Source organism: Triturus cristatus, chromosome 3_2 (genome assembly GCF_964204655.1).
Source record: "Triturus cristatus chromosome 3_2, aTriCri1.1, whole genome shotgun sequence".
In the NCBI taxonomy this organism is placed as follows: Eukaryota; Metazoa; Chordata; class Amphibia; order Caudata; family Salamandridae; genus Triturus; species Triturus cristatus.
Window position 1 is genome coordinate 276,198,515 of NC_140584.1, and position 21,518 is coordinate 276,220,032.

At 43.5% G+C, this 21,518-nt stretch overlaps 1 long non-coding RNA gene across 1 annotated transcript; it reads left to right on the forward strand.

The window, feature by feature from the left end:
* The first annotated feature begins 9,438 nt into the window (after positions 1–9,438).
* On the forward strand, positions 9,439–15,589 carry LOC146857094 (uncharacterized). The gene is made up of 3 exons (XR_014979540.1): positions 9,439–9,962; positions 13,230–13,293; positions 13,418–15,589. It is a non-coding gene; the product is annotated as an uncharacterized LOC146857094 (long non-coding RNA).
* The last annotated feature ends 5,929 nt before the right edge of the window (positions 15,590–21,518 follow it).

Sequence of the window (21,518 nt, forward strand, 5' to 3'; positions counted from 1 at the left end):
TGAATGCTTGTATTCAATATTTGTTAGATTGTTAATTACCAAACAGCACCCTGAACAATAAAGTTTAATATAATTATGCCAAGCATTAAAAAAGCCTAAAGGCGGCCAACCATAGGTCTAATGCCTTTCCAATGTTTGTTTTTAATGTGAAATCAGTGGTGGCCATGTTGTATTTATTTAAAACGTCGAGTAAAGCTGCTAGGCAAATGACTGGTTAGGCTCTAGCACTTATATCAGCAAATGTGAGTGCTATTCTGTCTTATGCCTGTTTAGATACATTTTGTGAGTGAATTTAGATTGTTCTATGATCAAGACAGGCACACCTGCCTCCCTCCTAGAAAACGCTTTCAATATGTGTATGCGGTGCTCCATGCACTATGCCATCCCATCACAGCAGGGAGTAGAGAGGGCAGTGAGTGTGTACAGGACGGGGGGGCTGCAGAGGGGTAACTGGCAGATATTTGATAATGAAATGGACATCATTGTCCAGTTTGTTTTAAAAACTAGATCAAAGTGCACAAAATCACAATTAAAAGACTGCTGCTTTCATACCCCGCCTGCAATTCTTTCCAGTATATATTCAAATTTGGGTCATGTGACCCGCAGGCCCTACCTTTCACGCAAGGCTTGTGAAGAAAGTGGATATTACGTGGAATGCTGACGTTGAAGACAAAATGCAAAAACAACAATTTATGGACAGAATGCAGAACAATGTCATACATTCACCCCAGTACAGACATCTGGGCCTAAATCCATCGTTTTTTTGCTCACTGTGCCATTCCAGTTTGGGCCCAGCTATATGCAAATCAGTCTTGACCCTGCGCCCAATGGGAACAGTCCAGCCCAAACTGCCGGGCCAGGTCCTCCCTGGACTGGAAACAAGCATCCTAGGATCGGTTTCGGGCTTTCAGCCCTCATCAGCCAGGATAGCTTGATTCCAGTGGTATGGAGAGCTCGGGACCCACGTCTGGTCATACCCGCCCCACTCGGGGTGACAAATGCAAAAACAATAATTGATGGACAGAATGCAGAACAATGTCATACATTCGCCCCAGTACAGAGATCTGGGCCTAAATCCATCATTTTTTTGCTCACCATGCAATTTGTCCAGGGAGGATCTGGCTTGGCAGTTTGGGCTGGACTGTTCCCATGAGGCACAGGGTCAAGACTGATTTGCATATGGCCAGGTCTAAACTGGGGTGGCAAGGTGAGCTAAAGAATGATGGATTTAACCCAGATCTCTTGACTGGGGGGAAGGTTTTGATTTGTTCTGCATTCCGTCCATCAATTGTGTGTCTTTTGTTTTCTCACCCTAAGTGCGCCAGGTATGCCCAGACGTGGGTCCTGGGCTCACTGTGCCACTGGAATCAAGCTATCCTGGCTGAAGAGGGGTGAAACCCCAAAACCAGTCCTAGGACGCTTGTATCCCGTCCAGGGAGGACCTGGCATGGCATTCGGGCTGGACTGTTTCAATGGGGCACAGGGTCAAGACTGATTTGCATATGGCCAGGTCTAAACTGGGGTGGCATGGTGAGCAAAAGAATGATGGATGTAACCCAGATCTCTTGACTGGGGGTGAATGTTTTGATTTGTTCTTCATTCCGTCCATCAATTGTGTGTCTTTTGCTGTTGAAGACAAAATGGTCGATGTTTGTTTGCATCAAAATTTAATCTATATTCAGAACTCTGGAAAAATGATTCTGCTTTGAATCGAGCTCCTTAATGCAAAACTGACTTGACAGGCTTTTCTTGTATCAAATAAACCTCCTCCTACTGAGTCAATACTGTATAACGTGTGCGTATGCCAACCTGCAATGCTTGTTTCCCTCACTATTTCTTGATTTTTTTTTTTTTAAATCTACCTGAAATTCATTAAGGTAGTGAAGTTGTGAAAGAACTGGAGAATTCTTCTGCTCAAAGTAAGTTTGTGTGAGAAAAAAAGTCCAAATAAGGTCTCTTTTTGGGAAAGTATAGGGTCACAAATCAATGTTGGGAAACTAGGAAAACTGTGCAGAGTGGGAACTTTGCAAACATTGCATGAAAAACTGAAGTGCTGGATGTGAAGACTGACATATTTGCTGTGTTGCATTTTCTACTTGAGGGCAGCAGTGAAGGGGCAAAATCTGCTGAGACTTTGCTAAAAGTAATGTTATTTCAGGGTCAACTCAGACGCTGATTTGTTCAGTGGCTGCCGGCCAACCAGATGCTTCACCAGGACACAGTGCGTTCATGGCACTTTTTCAAACTATCTGAGTATTAATCCTTCACACTTGTTACAGATGACTTGTTCTGTAATATGTATTACAAAACATGGGGGACAGCAGTACCTGTACAAAAAAACCTTTCTCTGATGTCCTTATTATAGTGGAAATGAGCCATCTCTGGTCACCTGTAACAAAGAAATGACTGAGCAGCTCAACTGTAATAAGTTATTACAGTTGAGTTGTAACTTCACAGCGCCTAATGCTAGAGCTAGTAGTTAGGGTGAAAGGCAGGCCAAGGAGCATCATGGCAGCTGCAGTTTAAACAACAACAATGAGAACTGGCTTTTTGATCTTATGATATGGTTTTCAAAAATGAACCTTGAGCAGCAGAAAGAAGAAACTTTAGGGTAAAAAAAAATTCAAACTGCACATCATTACAGGAAAGATAGAATCTCTGCATGTTTCTACACACTCTGAGCTACAGTACTTTTGACAATGACTTACATTAAACTGATTCTATAGCTTTTTGGAATAAATTACTAAATAAATTTTTAGTGTCCTTCATATAGCACTACAGCTTCTGCTTTTATTCTTCCTGTCTGCAGCCATGCTATTGCTCTCAAGTATTTATGTATTGCGTATCATACATGTAAATCATTGTGCAACTGTACTACTTCAGTGAGTACCAATAAAATAATCTGGACCCCAATACACCCAAGCACACCCTCCCTACCGGCCAGTATTATCTTGCAGCAGGTGCTATCACTAGTGTTAGATGAACATCAGATTCTGTTAAAGCAACGCCTTCACATAATGTCTGAGTACTGGCAATTCCCAGCAGCGCTTCTGCCCTTGAGAAAGAACCCGCAATTTAAGACAGGTATTATTTTAACAGGCACTTCCTGGCTACATGTAACTCGTGAAATTCAGTGTGGAGTAATCATGCAGAATTACCTAAGAATTCAGGGAGATTAGGCATAATTACACAAGAAAAGAAATTCTGTGTTTAGCCCTATTTCATGACAAAAAGATCCTCCCTAACATTCAAACTGAGTGCAAAAATGCATTTTGCACTAAGAAATATTGCTAAATGCAACAGAACAAGAATAGCAAGCACAAGCATCTGCTTGTGGTTGCTAAATGCAGTGGCGGCCGGTGAAGTTTGAGAGTGGTGTGGGTGGGCTTGGCCTGGCCTTCGGGTGGGGGGAGGAGGAGGAGTGGCCAGCAAAGCATGTTTTGGCATGCCAGTTTCCATTGCGTATTTTGAATTTTTTTTTATGGGATAAGTGATGCAGTGATAGGTTTTAAACATGATTAATGAACACCAGGCAAGACAGTTGTCATGTTAACCCTGTACATGGCCCAGATTGATATAGAGCCACATTATCAATACCTTTGGTTCAAGTTCTCTTAGTACCTATTAGAAACTGCAGAAAATTGCACAATAGGTAAAAACAAACCCTTAACATAAGGAAAGACAAATCGATATCCAATTGCTAGCTTATTTGTACAAAGTGAAATCAGAAACGTAAATATAGGTGCCGATTCCGATCCTGGAAAAACCGGGTACGAACCGTCGGTCGGAGCGTTTTCTCCGTCCGACTCGTTCCCGGGAAAAAAACATTACAAACATGCAAGTACGATTCGCACGGAAACACCATTTCCGTACGAATCGTAAAAAACACCGACCGACGAAAATATACATACAAATGTGATTCGGGAAAGCGCCGACGTGACGTTGGGATGCATTCAGGCTGCGTTTCACGAACCAGGAAGTACGATTCGAACCGACAGCAGTCCGGACGGCAATATTTTTACGGCACCCAAAAAGTGCCGGAAAAGCGAAGTACGCCGCGATGCGAGCGTAATTGGGGGCCCGGTACGTGCCGTCCCCCCCCAGCCCCCCGTATGTACGTGCCGTCCCCCCAGCCCCCCCGCGGATGGACGCGCCGTACCCCCAGCCCCCCTCCGTGTATGTCCGGTGTGGACCCCCACCCCCCGAATGTACGGTGCGGACCCCCACCCCCGAATGTACGGTGCGGACCCCCACCCCACCCCCGAATGTACGGTGCGGACCCCCACCCCACCCCCCAAATGTACGGAGCATACCCCCACCCCCGTATGTACGGCGCGCACCCCCAGCGCATAGCGCTGGGGTCCGCGCCGTACAGACGGGGGTGGGGGTATGCTCCGTACATTCGGGGGGTGGGGTGGGGGTCCGCACCGTACATTCGGGGGCAGGGGTACGCTCCGTACATTCGGGGGGTGGGGTGGGGGTCTGCACCGTACATACACGGAGGGGGGCTGGGGGTACGGCGCGTCCATCGCGGGGGGCTGGGGGGGGGACGACGCGTACATACGGGGGGCTGGGGGGGACGGCGCATATGCGGGCACATGTCTCCATGGTTGCTATTGAGGTTCGCTCCGTGCGGTGTTTTTTCCATACGGTTGTACAATCGGACGGACGGGATGGATCGTATTTGCGCGCTCGGACTTCATTTTTCCGATTCGTACGTAAAATCGTCCGGGGACATGTCGGACACTTTTTCCGACCTGAGGACGTGTGGGGGAATTTTCCCAATGCGATTCGTATGTTTTTTTTCCCATGCGAATCGTACTTGCCAGTTTGTACGGTACTTGTACGATTCGTACGGAAAAAAATCCGGATACGATTCGTACGGAGAAAATTTTTCCAGGATCGGAATCGGCCCCTAATTAGGGCTTCTCCACTTAAAGTGTGTTAACTTAGGCAACTATTTTACCTCACCAAAACTCTTTTCCTTCATTATGGTGTATGAATGGAATGCAGAATGTTTTGAATACTTGTGCTGGGAGCCAATATAAACAAGAGAGATGAGGTGATGCGGACATAAACAGGGAGATTGAAGAGCCAGATTTTCAGTCCATGCCAAACTGTGTCCGGAATCACGACCCCTTTCAAGTAAATATAAGGAAGGGAATTATCCACCTGGGGTCATACAATCACCCACAATACAGGACCCTGTCCTCCACCCTACACGGGTATGGTCTGGCCTTGATTAGGAAACCTGTTTGCAATGCCCTGTGCGGTCTGCCCTGCCACATGTGTTAAGTTACCTCGAGAGTTCTTGGGAGAAAAGCCAGCTGAGGGGCTCCGCTTTCGGGTGCGCTTTCACAGAGGCAGCTACCATTTGAAGCAAGGCCGGCTTTAGCGCTGGTGGCGCCCTGTGCAACAATGTTTGTTGACGCCCCCCAATGACCACCTCCACCAGGGATTCTCTCACTTGCACCCTTTAACAATGACCAAGTCTCCATAACCACACTCTCTCAGATGCATTGAATTAGTTATATAGCGCCACTCATACCAGTGTAGAGTGTGCAAGCACTTTGAATTACACAGAGACAATCAATCATACGTGTGTAAATCCGTGTATAGGAAATGTTACATAAGCCAAAGGACTGAAAGTGTAGGAGTCACATGTCATCCATACTGGTAGGCAGTATAGTTTAAGAGTGCTTGGTGTGGAGAAGAACAAACACAGAGTGGAAAAAGAAACAGCATAGTTGGGAGTTTTCTTTAATAATAAGAATCGATTTCTAGCCAAATTAACCCTTTTTGCAACATTAATCAATGTTCTAATAATGTATACTTTGCGGTGTGGATTCAGTTCTGCGATGAAAGTTAATAGCTCACTATTCTATATTAGGACTTTAAGTTATAAATTGCAAGTAACAAAAGGATGTCTCTTTTGAAAGCAGTAATCTGCTGATCTGTTTACATCATATGCACTCTGTAATCTACTTGGTACAGGTTCTTTGCAGCAGGCACATTAACCCTCTGCACTAACTTCACCTAAGTCAAAACCTCAACTTTACAAAACACTGATTTCTCTCCAGGAAGATAATTAATCACACGAGTTTTCTTGACATTTTTGTGAGGCCTGGTAATTACCAGCAGAAAGAAACACTGCAGCAGGTGCTTCAAAAGCTTAATAAACTTTCAAATACGGCGCCCACAGGAAGCCAGCACCCGGTGCGGTGGCACCGGTCGCACCGCCCAAAAGCCGGCCCTGATTTGATGGGCCCCCTGTTCTCTCCCACACACCGCCTGAGCTCACACCTGCTGTCCGGCTGGGCCGCACTGCCTTGCATCCGCACCGCCTCTGTCTTTACTACGTAATCACAGAGCTGGCTGGCAGCTTATGTAGCAGGGCCCGTGTACGTGTAAGAGGAACGGAGCGGGTGAACAGCGAGGGGTCCACTGGAGGAAGAAAGTGTGGGTAGACGTGAGGCCACAATATATTTTGTTTCAAGGCACAGTAATGAAAAAAACTTTTAATAAAATAAATGACCCTAACCTATGGCCTTAAACATGCAAAAACTCTTCTGCTCGTGACAGCCCATGAGAGGAGGCTAGGTCCACGAGTCTATTTCTTGCTGCTGTGGAACACTTTGAGTGACGCACTGGAGCTCAAAAGCGCCACTCAAAGTGCAGTGCGGGAAGCAGCCACCTCGTGTCTGCGCAGACTCGATTTATCTGCTTTTTGAACGTTTGCAGCCTCTACCCCGCCCTTTCCTAACTCGTCACAGTGACGAGTTGGAAAAGGGTGAGGTGACCATATTTTCCACTCGCTGATTGACGTGAAACCCCGGCACTACAGAGCTTCACTGTTAGACGCCCGGGGCTAATTTTATCCCCACGGCATCAGGAGGTGGAGACTGGTCTGCAAGTCTATGTCTTTGCCGAGCTGATGACCTCACAGGCCTCAGGGCTGTGAGATCATCAGACCGATAAACACTGTAGACTTTGCTCACTCAGCATCAGCCTCACTGCAGACTGCAGTGTCATCGCACAGTGAGTGGCAGGCAGTGTGCAGCAGCCCCGGCCCCCAAAAAATAAAGTAATGATGCATGTTTAGGCTGTCACTGTGTGCATTTTCTGAAGATAAATCAGTTTGCCTTTATATTGGCAGTGCCAGCTAAAGTAAAGGGGGCAGAGCCCCGACGCCCTCAACGAGAAACCGCCGCTGGCTAAATGTGCTCTTGGGGTAGGATTGTCCCCCAACTTACTCGCTGCATAGAGCTCTAATTTCTTAGCGCAAAATGCAGCCTCACGTCTAAAACAGATGAGAGAATACCAAAAAAGCAATAAATGCGGCAGAACACGATAGCAAGAGCAAAAGCAGCTCACACTCACTAAATGTGCTCTTGCAGTAGGATTTTTTAACCAAAAATGTCTCTTAATTACAGAAGCCTTATTATCAGTTACTACCCATCAAAGAGTAACACAGAGTTACAGAAATTACTTCAGTTAATCCTGCGTAATTGAAATTCCGTCCAGGCCTATTCTTAGCATTTCAGACAAATCTCTCATGTCACACCACTAGAAAGTTTCCTAACTGAGATTCTATACTTGTTGTCCGACATGGTGCTTGGTGGTGGTGCTTCTGTTTTTCACTCATGCATGTGCACAGCTCCGGTGGACTGCAGTATTTTTTATATTCCAGCTCATGAGCAGAAAACTCTGAAGGTGGGCGAGCCAACAAATGAACTGGAAGAGCCAAGCCAGGGGTCGGCTCTGGCTATAAGAGCCAGTACATGACCCAAGTCTTACGTATTTGGCAACTAAATCATTCAACAAACATCATAATCAAATAAAACGAGGGTTTTTTAAAAAATTCAAAAAAGTGTATTCAACACAGAAGTGTTTCATCTTAGTATGTCAGATCATATTTCTGCATCGAGAAGTATTTATTTGAACGTGAGACTTTTTAAACATGCACTGAGAAACATTCCTGCGCCCACCCTGATGACAATGCTATGAGTGAACTAAGAGGCAAGTCAGTTGTCATCTGTACCATATATGTAGGGTTGCTGCCTGGCCGGTTTTCTACTGGCATAATCATTTGTTTAAAATTAGAAAAATCACCTAAAACCAGTATTTTTCCCTTTTATCACTGTGTATTTCAAACAGCAAACATAAGAAAAAAACACTTTAGAGCATGCTCTAGAGCTGCCATTCTGATCCCCGACTGATTAGTACAGTAAACAAAAGGAAAAAAGTCATGTTACAAATCAATACAGATGATTTTATATGAAGTTATATTTAAGTATCACAGCTGGTCTTTTGCACACTTTTAAAACATGAACAAATGACTAGTATTTTTTTGGGGGGGGGGCAATCCTACCTATAGGTGGTCTAAATTCCTATTATCGATGGAGCAACATTATAGCATATTAAATCAAACCGGATAGTTTGTTGTACAGCGCACATCCTGAACTCACGTATCTAAAGGTACTCTCATGCGTGATAATACACAAAAAGACATCTCAGTGAAATAAATTATCTGCCCAGAATCACACAATTTGTTCAAGCTGGGATTGATTCCAGATTTTCCAGTTTCATAGTTATAGTGTCATGTAAATAAAGAACACACTGGAACTCTTTTGGTTCCCACTGTACACGTAAGCATTAAAGGGATGAGTTGGTAGCAGTCTTAGATGTTGAGATCTGACTTACACGCGGCAGAATAAAGATGTGTAAATTTACTCTCCATGTGTGGCGTAGTTTTTGGTGAGTACCTGAGCCGGTAGGATGCTACAACATGGTGCAATTCTGCCACTTGATGAGTGTCAATCTGACATCAAAGGTTAATGCTTTGTTCTGATTTCATGGAGTTTGAGATAGGATGGGTGATAGGCAGAATCTAAGTTTTTTTTGTGACAGTTTTACCTAGTGCAAACCTTGCCCAAGGATATGAGTGCTTCAAAACAGACACGGATTATGTTTACACGTAGATGCCAGGAACCAGTGTGTTCCGCAAATAACCAATTAATGAAGTTACAATAGCAACCCCGCCCATGTCCCAGATTATCAGAGAAAGAAATGTTGAATTTACATTCTGTTTACTTGTTACTTCCGCCTGACTTTTGCTTAATGAAGCTTTTTTCCCCTCATTCCACCCTTGACTTCCGGTGAATTGTAGAACTTGCAGAAGTGCTGATAGGCCAGCCAGACCCAATCACGTTACTTTTGCAGGCTTGTGTGTTTCTGCCAGTAGATAACGCTCCAAGGCTCCCTTTCATTAACACTTCGCCCATATCTGTTCTTGTTCCCCTGCCATTGTCTATACATTCAGCGACCTTGAGTGAACCTGAGCCCCGCCACGCGCCAGTCTGTGCCCGCTGGGGTGAGAGAACCGTCTCACAATGGCGCAGGGTAGACAATGCCTCATCACTGGCTTCCACACACACACGCACACCAATGAGAGCCTATCAAGGCATGTTTTGTGCAGATAGCAGCAATACTGGAGGGGCCGGCGCCAGGAGACACGCTGCGCAGGGACCTCGGTAGAAGCCGGCGCACTCGCCGCCTCCGACGCCGGCCATTGAAATGCAAAGTTCTCCTTTTTAAGGCGGCCTCTGAACCCGCGCTCTCGGTGAACTGCGGAGGAGACATCAAAAACCGCGTGTCCGAGAGAAAGGAAAGAGCGCGCGCGTGAACCTGCCTCACCTTCCCCCCGCATCAAGGAATAATCTTCAGGGGAGAAGAAAGCAGACCGAAAAAGCGCCTTTCAGGGCTATTCATGCTTTTGAAAAAACCTTTACAAACCTGTACACGGGGAGGGGGTCTATGGGACAGACCCAGCCGTGGCAGCATTCTCCTGCGCACAATTGAGCCAGTGAGTAAATGTATACATCGTACTTCGAAACCTGCTCGTCCTCAGCGGGAAAGGCAAGTTGGCCAATGAAGAATTTTCCCAATAAACCTGCAATAAGGTGAGGCTCAGTAGGGTTATTGTTGAACTGTGAAATCTTTATAGGGCTGAATCGCTTGGCTGCCTGCATAGCACGCTATGCTGTGTAGGGTGTGTGGTTGGAGGGGTGTGGTCTTTGTTTTGACCCTATGTGTCCAGAGCCTTTGAGACGTTTTGAAAGCCAGGAGCTGCCCTGGTGCCTCTGTCACTTTCCCAAGCCCCAGGGCTTTAAGTGGGATGAAAACACGGGGGGAGGGGCTGGAAGGGGCGTGGCCAATGTAATTAAGGGCGTGGCTTAAAACACATGAGGTAAAAATCTGTACTTAGCTTAGTGTGCCGCCCAACTTGTATTTTGCTGCTTCTGTCATTGCATCCAGTTATATGATACAAGTAACATCATACCTACAACAAGTCAGGACTATTGGCTTAGTCAATGATTGTTGGTTGCATAAGATAAGTAGGCAGCAACTATGGCTTGTATATAATATTGAAAAAGCTTCCACTTAAAGCCCTGGTGACATCACAACAATGTTGCTACTCCTGAGTTTCAAAAAGAGAAGGGAAATCCAGAGAGAAAATGACTCTTTAAAGGATTTCCCTTCCCCTACAACGCTCACCTGGCATGATGTCATGCCGTAACTTCTCCATTAGTGAGAAGTGAGCAGCGCACATCGATGTGCCTGCTGTCACTGCAGTCCGGGAAAAAAGGACTGCCTGTGCCAGGGCACAAATCAGAGCCTGATAGAGACCCGTTTCGAGGCCCCCTTTAAAAACTCCCGGTGCTCAGCACTGGTGAGACCCGGCCCACTTAAAGCCCTGCCTAGCCCCCTAGGTTAATTGCAGCAGACATGAGGAGGCTTCAAGAGAAAGAGAGAGGGAGGTAGAGAAAAGCAATCAATGCAGGGATTGGGGAGCGGGAGAATGGATGGATGCACATAGAGAGTACACAAAGAGACGAAAGGACGGGCTGTTTTTAGTATTTTTGTCAGGATTGCTTTGGTTTCCCAGTCCCTATATGTGTGAAATGATTCTATATTGTGCATGATGGCCACTGAGGTGTGTTTATTATGGAATGCAGCACATAGCAGTGTGATGGATGAAAAGAGAGATCAGAGGGCAGTCTATGAATTTCAGTAAGCTGGAAGTTTTGAGCAGCTCTGCAGGTCTCTTTGTGGTAGACTTAGGTTGAAGGTGGATCTTGTGGGGTGATACGCTGGGATGTACTTTGTAACAATCATCTTATATATGATTGCCATTGTGAGATATGAAGAAGAACAGCGGTGGACTAAATTAGAGCCCTCCATTAGCCAGCAGTATACGGCAGATCTCTCCATTTGCTCCATGTCTGTTTAGTTGGTGAAGGGTGGATTATTGCTGTGGACTGGCAATGCACAGTAGATTCAGCACACAGCGCAGAAGAATTCACCTGGACAGTTTTAGGAAAACCTATAATTCCTTCACATATCAGTGATGTCTCCCATTTTCTCTTTTTACGAGAACAGAAATGGGTTTTCAGACTCTCAAGTGACACATTAGGTTTGAATGATGCAATACCATGGGTGTCTCTACATAAATAAAACAGTTTATAACTGTTTTTCACTTGTTAGTTCAAGTGAAGACACTTATGTTTTTTATGCCACACTGCATTCTAATACATGGTTTGCTGTCACCTATTCTCTTTTGAATCTATCATTTTCACTAAGTTTCAATTGACTGTAAATGATAAGACCTGATCTGATGACTCAACCAATGGATTTCTCACAAGAGCCCTCACCTGTCTCTGCTGTTTGATAACAGACGTTTTTTTGACATCTATTTTGGGGCGACAAGCGTGATATAATAGTCCGCAGTGACAAGATGCACTCTTTTGGTCTACCACCATCATTATGAGAAGACCGATTTTTGAGGAGTATTAGAATATTAAGTGGTCAACAGTGACTACTTAACCATCTTTATATCTTCGCCGAACATGTAAATAATTCCTGTTGGCGCAGCTGAAGTGGAGAGACTTGTACCTACTTTGTCGTAGATACCTTAGTAGCCTTCACGGTTTCATGAGCTGGTTAGTACATTTTTGCATACATGAGAGATGTAAATTTCGAGAACACCATTCAGTTTTTACAATCTCTAGACGCATGTTTGACACGCATGTTTGGCCGAGTTTGAATTGCATCGACTAATGACTCTCTGTTTTGCTCTCCATTAGGATTTTATCTTATTTTTCGGTTCGTGTATGTAAGGAGATAGCTACTCTTGTTAGTCGATTCTTTGTACCACGACTTATTATTTATTATTTTTTATTTTTATTATTAGATTTACAACAATAGAACTACAACTCCCGAGAGCAGTTCACATTCTTTGTAGTTCTATAACGCCAGCACTTTCTACACGTTGGACTACGACGTTCACGTTTACACACGCTCTAGAGCGGTAACGTCATTTCATAGTCCTTCGGAGCTCTTTTCTGACATCATCAAATACGGATCTAATTTTACTAATTGGAAACAGTTGTGTGGGTTCTTTCATTATAAAAGTTTTCTTCAGCTCCTAGTCCGTCACCTCCTTTTCCAGCTCGGTCTCGGCGTGAGGCAACGACGGACAGGTAGGAACCATTTGGGGACTTTTGACCATTTAGAATGTACTTTCCTCACGAGACAGCAGGTTTCGAAATATCTCGTGCTCAATATGGGCATCTTTAGACTATCCTCGGCCCATGCCAGTACTATTTTTTAGTATTTTTTAGAATTGTTAATATTTTGAATTTCGTGTTAAAAAGCATTGTCTCTTTCAGTATTTCAGCCATGAGTAGAGCGGTGATATGTCACTGAACAGCTAAGAAAGAGGTGATTAAGTGAGATATCACCGAGTCCTCGCATAATACGACATGGACTACCATCAGTATAGAATGACTTTTAGGAAACAGTACTTATAACCAATAAATACCCACATTTGTTATAGGTTTTAGATTAATTCACACTTATGTTAGTTAGCCTATGTCCTTAGACTTACTTTATGTGATTGGCTAGGTCTATAAGATCTTATCGAACCCCCCCTTTTTTGTATGAACCCATAAGAACGGGCAGTTTGCTAAGATTCAATCAGCCTGACTCTGAAGATGCTAGATGCTGATAGAGGTCGATTATTTTATAATTATTAGTTTACTTTCAACATATTAATTCTCTCATAGTGTAATTACACAAGAGAGATAAATATTTTGATTCCATTAGATTGGGACATATGGAACAAACCTTACAAATGACCTAATTTGTTTTGTTTTTTTGTTTATTAGAGTGGGGCCTCATTGACAGGAGCTGGTGCCCGGTGAGGTGAGGTCTAACCCCTGTATTACACGGGTGAGCATTATTGATTGGCAATAATACACAATAGTATTATCTGCACATAACTACTTATGAGTTGGATACCAAAAAAAAGCTTTTCTAATTTGTCATGATAGGTGTCACTGTTTGTGTTTTTCAGATACGTTATATATCACGTTGATACAGAGGAACTATCGCAAACTCTTGCTGTATGTATAATAAACTTTTTGCAATCTAAGTTGGATTGACTGCAGTAGCAAATACAGAATTGTAAAAGAAAGGTCCTGAAGAAAGCCGAGGACAGTCCGTCCAGCCGGCTGAAACATGTCGACCATTTGGTAGCAGTCGCTTCTTGACACTGATACATCTTTGCTATTGTTTTTAATAAGGATTGCACGTGATACTTTACATTTGATGGCATCTGCATTTCTCATGCAAATCCTTTTTTAAATATATCAAATTTTTTTGCACTGCACTTACCCACATTTATCTGTGATTCGAGAACAGAGCAGATAAGGTTCTTACTGCTTTCCTTTGCCTCTCTTTTTGTGCTCTTTCTGCGAATGATCCAGAAGAGGTAACAATGCGCCCAGTATCCTTCTATGATCAAGAGGACAACTGGAGGTTGGTTGGATAACCCAAATGATGATAAGGATCACATTGAGGATTGATGGGTATCCTGAGATAACAAAGGATCATTCTTCTCTTCACTAATTCTTCTTCTTTAAACACTTTTCAGTTGACACCTTGACTAAGATATTTTTCATTCTCTTTTACTTGAGACACTCTCTATGAGCATACTAGACCCCGGATTACTTGTGTTTTTTGTGATTTATTGGATAGGGGAAATAATCCGGTTTGGGTCTCTAATTTCCCTTGGACCTTATTTTCTGTGTTATTAATGCACAGTTACCATCAAAGACCAAACTCTAGTAGGCTTGTGGAGATATCCTGTCGGAAGGATAACAAATGTGTATTTGTTAAGTGATTGCACCAGACTTTGTGGTTTGTGAGTCTGAAAGGAAAGATGCTGCCGGAAGCCATTACTGCTGTGGTTAGCATATCCAGGGCTGGCTGAAGAAAAAGATGGATCCCTTGCAGATAGGTGAATTTGGCCTCTGAATACATGTTCCAATGGCATATGTGCACTACACAAATACAAATAAAAAGAGATAATACATCACCACAAACAAATAGTGCACAGGCAGAATAAACAAAACATTCTTACCACAATGTGAGCGCATGGGGTTGGAAACATAGGAGCAGATTTACCATTTAATCATGCAGTGCAGTGCAGCAGCCGCAAATGCTGTGCCCCGTAAAAAAGGAGAGAGCACCATATTTACAGAAATATGGCACTCTCCTCCCCTTTCCCTAGCGCCGACGTAAAAATCAGCTGCTGTGTGCCACGAGGCACCTTTGCGCCATAGTCAGTCTAGTATATGTTTTGTACTGGAAGGGAACCCTTCCAGTACAAAATACTATGCATAGACTGACTTTAACCCTTTTTCCTCTTTGTATGTGTGCTGTAAAGTGCAGCACACGTACAGAGTTGAAAAAGAACGAAGAAATGAAAGGATTTCTCTTTCCTTACGCCTTCTTCAAAAGGGTGCAGTTTTCTGACGCTAAACCCTGTCTACTTTATCTAGTAAATAGGGTTTAGCGTCAGTAACCTGGGTTGGTTGCATGTGAACGCCCATGCTCCACCCATGGTACGCCCCCCTTGGAACTATAATTCATAGCAGCTCTATGCGCTGCTATGAGTTACTTTAACATTATTTTCAGCGCTAAACCAGTTTAGCGCTGGAAAGTAAATCAGGAAAAAATGATTTTGCACCGATTAGTATCACTTTTATGATGCAAACACGGCATAAAATCTTAGTAAATCTCCCTCAAAGTATATTATGAGTGCTCTCAAACTGCCTTTACCTGAAGCTTGCAGTCTCCTGTCAGGACTGTCCCGAGAACCTTGAGCCCATCTTGTGTTTTTTGTGACCCTGAGACCCAACAGGGATTGTTTGTTTTCACATGAATTTATATTTTGTTATTGGCTTCTGCACAGAATAAAAAATTCTAAATGTGTAACTCTTACTCGAATTAGAAATTGGGGAAACAGCCATCACAACACGGCTGATTCCACACATGCCATTACAACGCCAGCGTTACAACACATGCGCTATTACAACGTGTAGACTTTACAACACATTATTTTACTATGCATATGCTTTTACCACGCATGCCTTTACAACGAATTTCATTGTAAAGGTATGTATGGTAAAGGCATATGTGTAGTAAAAAAATGTATCGGGCAGTTGGCAACTATGAGTGTAGAAACACCCGGGTTGGTAGGCAATCCACATCATTAGAGGGAACAGAGAGACTCTTCCGATTCCACACAAGGATGTGCACCGCCCCCCTCAGGCGAGCTGCCTGTATGAGCCACAAGGAGAGAGGTAAGGGGCATTGGGTCTAGGGCTACTATTTTTGGGGGAGTTGGGGGCAAGGGGGGTTCGTGCAGGGGTAACGTTTTAGGGTAGGGAAAGGGTTGGAGGCCAGGGGGGTTTGTGCAGGGGAAAGGGTTTCAGGGTTTAGGGCAGGGGAAGGGCTGGGGGCAAGGGGGAGTTGTGTTGGGGTGGGATTTTAGGGTTTAGGGCAGGGAAGGGTATTTTTTTAGAAGGATTGGGGTGGGTGGCTGGGGGCGGGAGGTGGGGTGCGCCAGGGACTGGGATTCGGGTTTAAGGCAGGGGTCAGGGAAACCTTTACCACGCATATGCTTTCATCATACATGCTTATACAGTGAATTTCGTTGTAAAGACAATGCGTGTTAAAGGCAGTGGTTGAAAAAATGTGCGTAGTAAAGGTTTGCGTTGTAATGGCATTTGCGTTGTAACGCACGCGTGGAAAAGGCATGCGTTACAACGAAATGCGATGTCACGTCACACAACCTAGAAATTGACCTTAGATCTCGTACAAGCTACAATTAAATCTGAATTTCTGGTACTCCACCTGCAGTGTTCTACAAGTGAAGGAATGATGTGGTCAGAGCCGTAGCTACGGGGGGGAACCCAGCGGGCCTGGATGTCTATAATTTTCTATGGCCCTCCTGAAAAGTGCAGTCTTTGCTCTTGTTTTAAGTTGTTTTCCACATTATTATTTGAGTTTGTGAGGGCACAATCCTAGAATGGTCATAATTGCAAATTGCACTCGGTGTCTTGACCAAGGGGCCAGGCTGGGGTAGGAACTGTCTCGGTGGAAAGTCACTGCAGTCACACACACACAGAGAGGCAGAGGTGGAGCTGTGGGTTGTGGTTTCCCTGGCCCTTGCTCGACTCTGCTCTGCCTCTACAAATGAAATCAGCATCCTGGAGATGCACCACCTTGGAGTACGCGCACGTATGCTGTGTAGCTCAGGGAACTGATTTTGTTACTTCACCTGGCAGCGCAGGGGTCGGAATGGTAATGCTGCTTTTAACGCACCTGCAGCCTGGCCCAAATTTGCAGCATGCCACTTTCCATCTGCCAATGCCCACGATGCCTCGCCCTGTAATTTATGCTGTGATCACACAGACAGAGCTGCGGCGCTGCCCATTTCGGGGCCTGAGGCCCATCGGCGCTGCAGCACCTGGTATCATAGTATCTGCAGCACTTTTCTCTGCAGCAGCAGGGTATTGCTTGCAGCATCCGCATCCAGGGCAGCGAGGACACCCCAGCCGAACAAGGAATCTGCAGTCATCATTACTGAAAAGCTGAGGGGCAGATTTACAAGCCCCTTGCGCTGCCGGTGCATCACATTGCTTGACACACCAGTGGCTCAGCCTGCTAACTGATATTTACAAGAACAGGTAAAGTCACCCTGCGTGACTTAACCTGTGCTTGTAAATATCGCCCCTGTTCATGCAACACTTTGCGTGTTAGGGGCGTGACATGGGTGTTGCTGTGGGTGTTTCCACGCAACACCCATGTCCACTGATGCATTTCCAGATTTAGAAGAAATTGTAAATCTGGAAATGCGTCAGAATGCTACTCCTCCCTAGGGGTGGCGTAGCGAGGTGCAACGAGGAGAAATTTTTCATTTCTCCTCCTTTGTTTCCTCTTTCAATGCATGCTGCATTCTACAGCACATATTGGAAGAGGAAACCACCTCAATTGATTGTTTTTGTGCAGGAAGGTGCCCTTGTTGTAAATATGTCGCATCCCTGTGCTTCGAAACTAACGCAGCACCGAGCAGCAACATTTTCTGTCGTGTGTAGAGCTATACAAGCAAATTAGCATTAATTTAATGATATTAGCTGGATAATCCAGCACTTTATTTGTCAAAGAATAAGTGCAAGGGTCCAAGGTTTTGCTCTCAAGGCCACTGCGGCACTATCAAAGGGTCGGGGTGCCGAATGCCAAAGCTGCATAGTCTTGATCTACCTCGTGTCTCTTTAATCCACATGAGACACTTCCTGTCTCTCTATCGCACTCTTGAAGGTTCTTTTAATCTCTGCTTTCTCCCTTTCGGGCTGAAGGCCGAATGGCTTTTAAATGTCATCAGAACCTCGAAATGGCAATACAGAACCATATTACACATATAATCCCTTATATATATTTTTTTTATACTACATGTTTATTTCAGTAGTTAGTTTGAAAAATTAGTTTGATTCAAAGTGCATTTAACACTGGGCACTTTCTGGAAATAAAATGTTCAGGTTTAGGGTTCATGAATAAAGTGCTAATAATACAATTGGCAACGGGAAAGGCCAATGGATATTTGTGATTTTTTGGCTCTAGTGTTCAACACATAATTATCGATTTACCATGTTTGCCACATAATTTGCTCCATAAATTCACATGATTTGCAGATTTCACAAAAATTGTTTGTAGCTCAAAAGGATGAAAATAATACTGCCAGAAATGTGCTGCATAATTCACCTTTTTTGCTAAATAATTTAAATAATTTTGCCATGGAATTATAATGGCTCTGACAATGGTAAAGGTTTAGAGAGTTGTTTGAGGTAGATGTATTTCACAAGGGACAGTGAAATATTTCTCATATTTCATGGTTCCCTGTGTGAGATATGGGTTTCTCTACCAATACATTTTGTGCAATAAAATTACTAAATGACTAAAGCAGATAGATAGAGAGATAGATAGAGATAGATAGATAGATAGATAGATAGATAGATAGATAGATAGATGCTCCAACAAAAATAGATATGAACAAAGCTAGAGAAACAGGCATACAGTAAAAGACAGAGCTAGGTAGATATATTAAAGATGATTGGATAACTAGATAAAAATAGAAACAGATGTCTCTTCATGTTTCTTCATCGGGCTCTCCCTGTTATTAGCTCTACCTGACCTTCTCTATCTATTATTTTCGTCCTCTTTCACTTTCAGTCTTTCCCTCGCTCACAATCTGTATTTCTGTGCCTCTTTATCTTGCTGTCTTTCGTGGACTTTCTCTTTTTGTCTTTTGGCTTTCTCCCTCTCTTTATTGTCTGTCTTTCCATCTCTTGCTATCTCTGTCTAAACTTCTCTCTCTCTCTCTCTCGCTCTCTCTCTCTCTTTTTTCTCTTTCTCTGTCTCTTTTTTTTCTCTCTCTCTTTCTCTCCCGCTTTCTCTTTCTCTCTCTTTCTATGTCTCTCACAGTCTTTCTGACCTTTAGTTCTCCAACCCCAAGAATGTCGGGTCTGGTGGCTTACTGGACTAATGTGTCAGCTGTGGAGGCCAGTGTTTGACCTCATGGTCATAGATTCAAATCCTGGTGGGTCCACTCAGCCTTTCATCCTCCTGAGGTCAATAAAATGAGTACAATTGAGTTGGGTAACAATAAACATCTGTTATTCAGTACCAAGATACCCTCGTTTGAACGTGCACTTTACACATACATGTTATGTTATTTCTCTCTTGCCTGTTCCCCATTATCGTGCTGTCTCTCTGTCTTTCTCAATCCTCATCTCTGTCTGCTTATCTTTCTCTGCCTCCACCTTTTACTCTTTAGCTGTCTTTCTCTCACATCTGTCTTTCTATTTTTTTTGTGTTGTGTCTCCGCCATTCCATTTCCCCCGATGTATCTTTCCACCGTGTCTTCTTTCTCTTTTCCATGCATTCTTTCTCTGCCTTTCTTCCCTACCTCTTCATCCTTCTGTATCTCCCAGTCTTTAATCCACTGATTTTTCTCCCTCTCTGTCTCTATTTTCTCATATCCCCTGTCTTTATCTGACGTTTCCTTCCCTATCTTTTTGTCCGTGCCATGCTCCCTCCCTTTTTTCGTCTCTATCTCTTCCCATCTTTCCCTGTCTTTCTCTATCTCCTTGGCCATTATTAATGCCATGGGATTGGGTGAATTTTTCAGTCTGATAACTAGTTGAACCATGTGGGAAGGTATGTCTATTAGATCTCCAAGACGGCCTTTGTAGCTGTGTGCAGACCTACCAAAGCTGTGATATACACAACAGAAATACATTATTTATTGATATGCAGCATTGTTAAGGTTTTGTTTTTTGAAATTTTCTTTGGAATTGGTGCATCATTATACATTATTAAAGAAAGTATAAAAAGAAAGCACTAGTTACATGATTGCACTCTATCTTATAAATTATTCATAGGTTGAGCAAATTCATACCTTACTACATTTCCTAGAATTTTGGATGCCCTATATTTTCAGGCATTCATCGGTGTTCAGCAGCTTTTCATACATTTCATTAAGAACTAGCTGAACTCTCATCATTTGGTGTGCATGTGATTTCTATGTGCCTGCCGCGATTCAGTTAATGTATTCAGTCATGGTCTTTTTCAGCCCTTTCTAATAATTAAAGCTAGACATTTTAATCTCTGGATGATGCTTCAGGCCTCCACTCAGTATCGCTCATCCTGAAGGTTGAGCCATGGACGTAGACCCTCAGCCACATGACAGGCAGTGTGTGGGTGCGGCGCTACAGCTTGAACATGAATGGGTACCATGACTCGAGGTTTTGAGCCTCAGTTACCCTAATTTCCTTGATGCAAGTCTAGGAGTGCAATCTAAGGATTCATCTTTGTTGTACGGTACATGTTCACCATCATCAGTGAGGATATACGTAATAGTAGACAGTCTGTAACGGGACCTTTTAATCATTCACAATAGATGCTGGCAGAATATCCCCCTATTGCAGCCAGTCGCATGCCTTTATTCTTTCTGTGAACAAGTATATACTGAGAACCATTGATAATGCTGCATTATATTGGTCATTGGCTTGAGTCCCTGACAAAGCTAATCCACTCTTTCATCCTTCTGAGGACGATAACTTGAATATACTTAAACTGAGTAATACCAGATATTTACATCACTTTGAATTTGAAACTTCAAAATGGGTCTATACCTGCAAATATTGAAACATAAAACATCTAAAGATGTCCAAGCACACCAAAAATAAAATGCCTAATAACACACATGCAAAAAGACCAGGCACACATGCACCCATGTCAACAGACCACGAAACATTCAGTCACTGATACACACAGGCCAAGAGACGTGGCACATTGTATTGGTTGCTTATCTAGTACTTCCAGAAGGTAGTACAAAAGTGGTAGATCTGACAGGAAAGTGGAAAAGGAATGAAAGAGAGATAGAAAGTAAAGAATCTGCATTTTATGTGACATGATTTTACTCAAAAGAGAACAACAGGTGGTAGGCGTTTGCTTGTCAGAAAAAGGTGAGGAGTAGAGTAGGCTGCTTAGGAGGAAAACTAGAGTAAAGAGGGCAGGAGGTATAAATCAAGGAAGAGAAACCAATAGTGTGAGGGACAGGGGCCCTAACATATGCCTACAGATGGTAAACTGTTGGAGAGATGTGTACGATGACCACTAACAAGAACACACAGACAAAAGCTGAAGCAACAAACACATTTTTCACCTGCAGTGCCACACAACAAAAATTAATTAATGTGCTATTAAGTTTTATTTTGCTTTTCAGAAAGATCCCAATGTCTCCTGTACAATGGTATTTTAATTACAAACAGTGTAAACACGCCAGTATGCTTTGTGATGCATCATCTTCCACAGCCTTAGACAAAACTCCTATTGTTAAAATCTCAAAGTTGCCTTAAAACATTTTGACCAGGGTTACTGATCTTACATGCTGTCTGTGCACCACTGCATGTTAATGTTCCCATAAACTCCTTGTGAAAAACCTGACAATCCTGCCTCACCCCGTAAAACTGTAATTTAAAATTATATGCATTTATGAATTAACATGTTGTAAAAAACATAATTTTTCACACATTTTCACCAGAAAT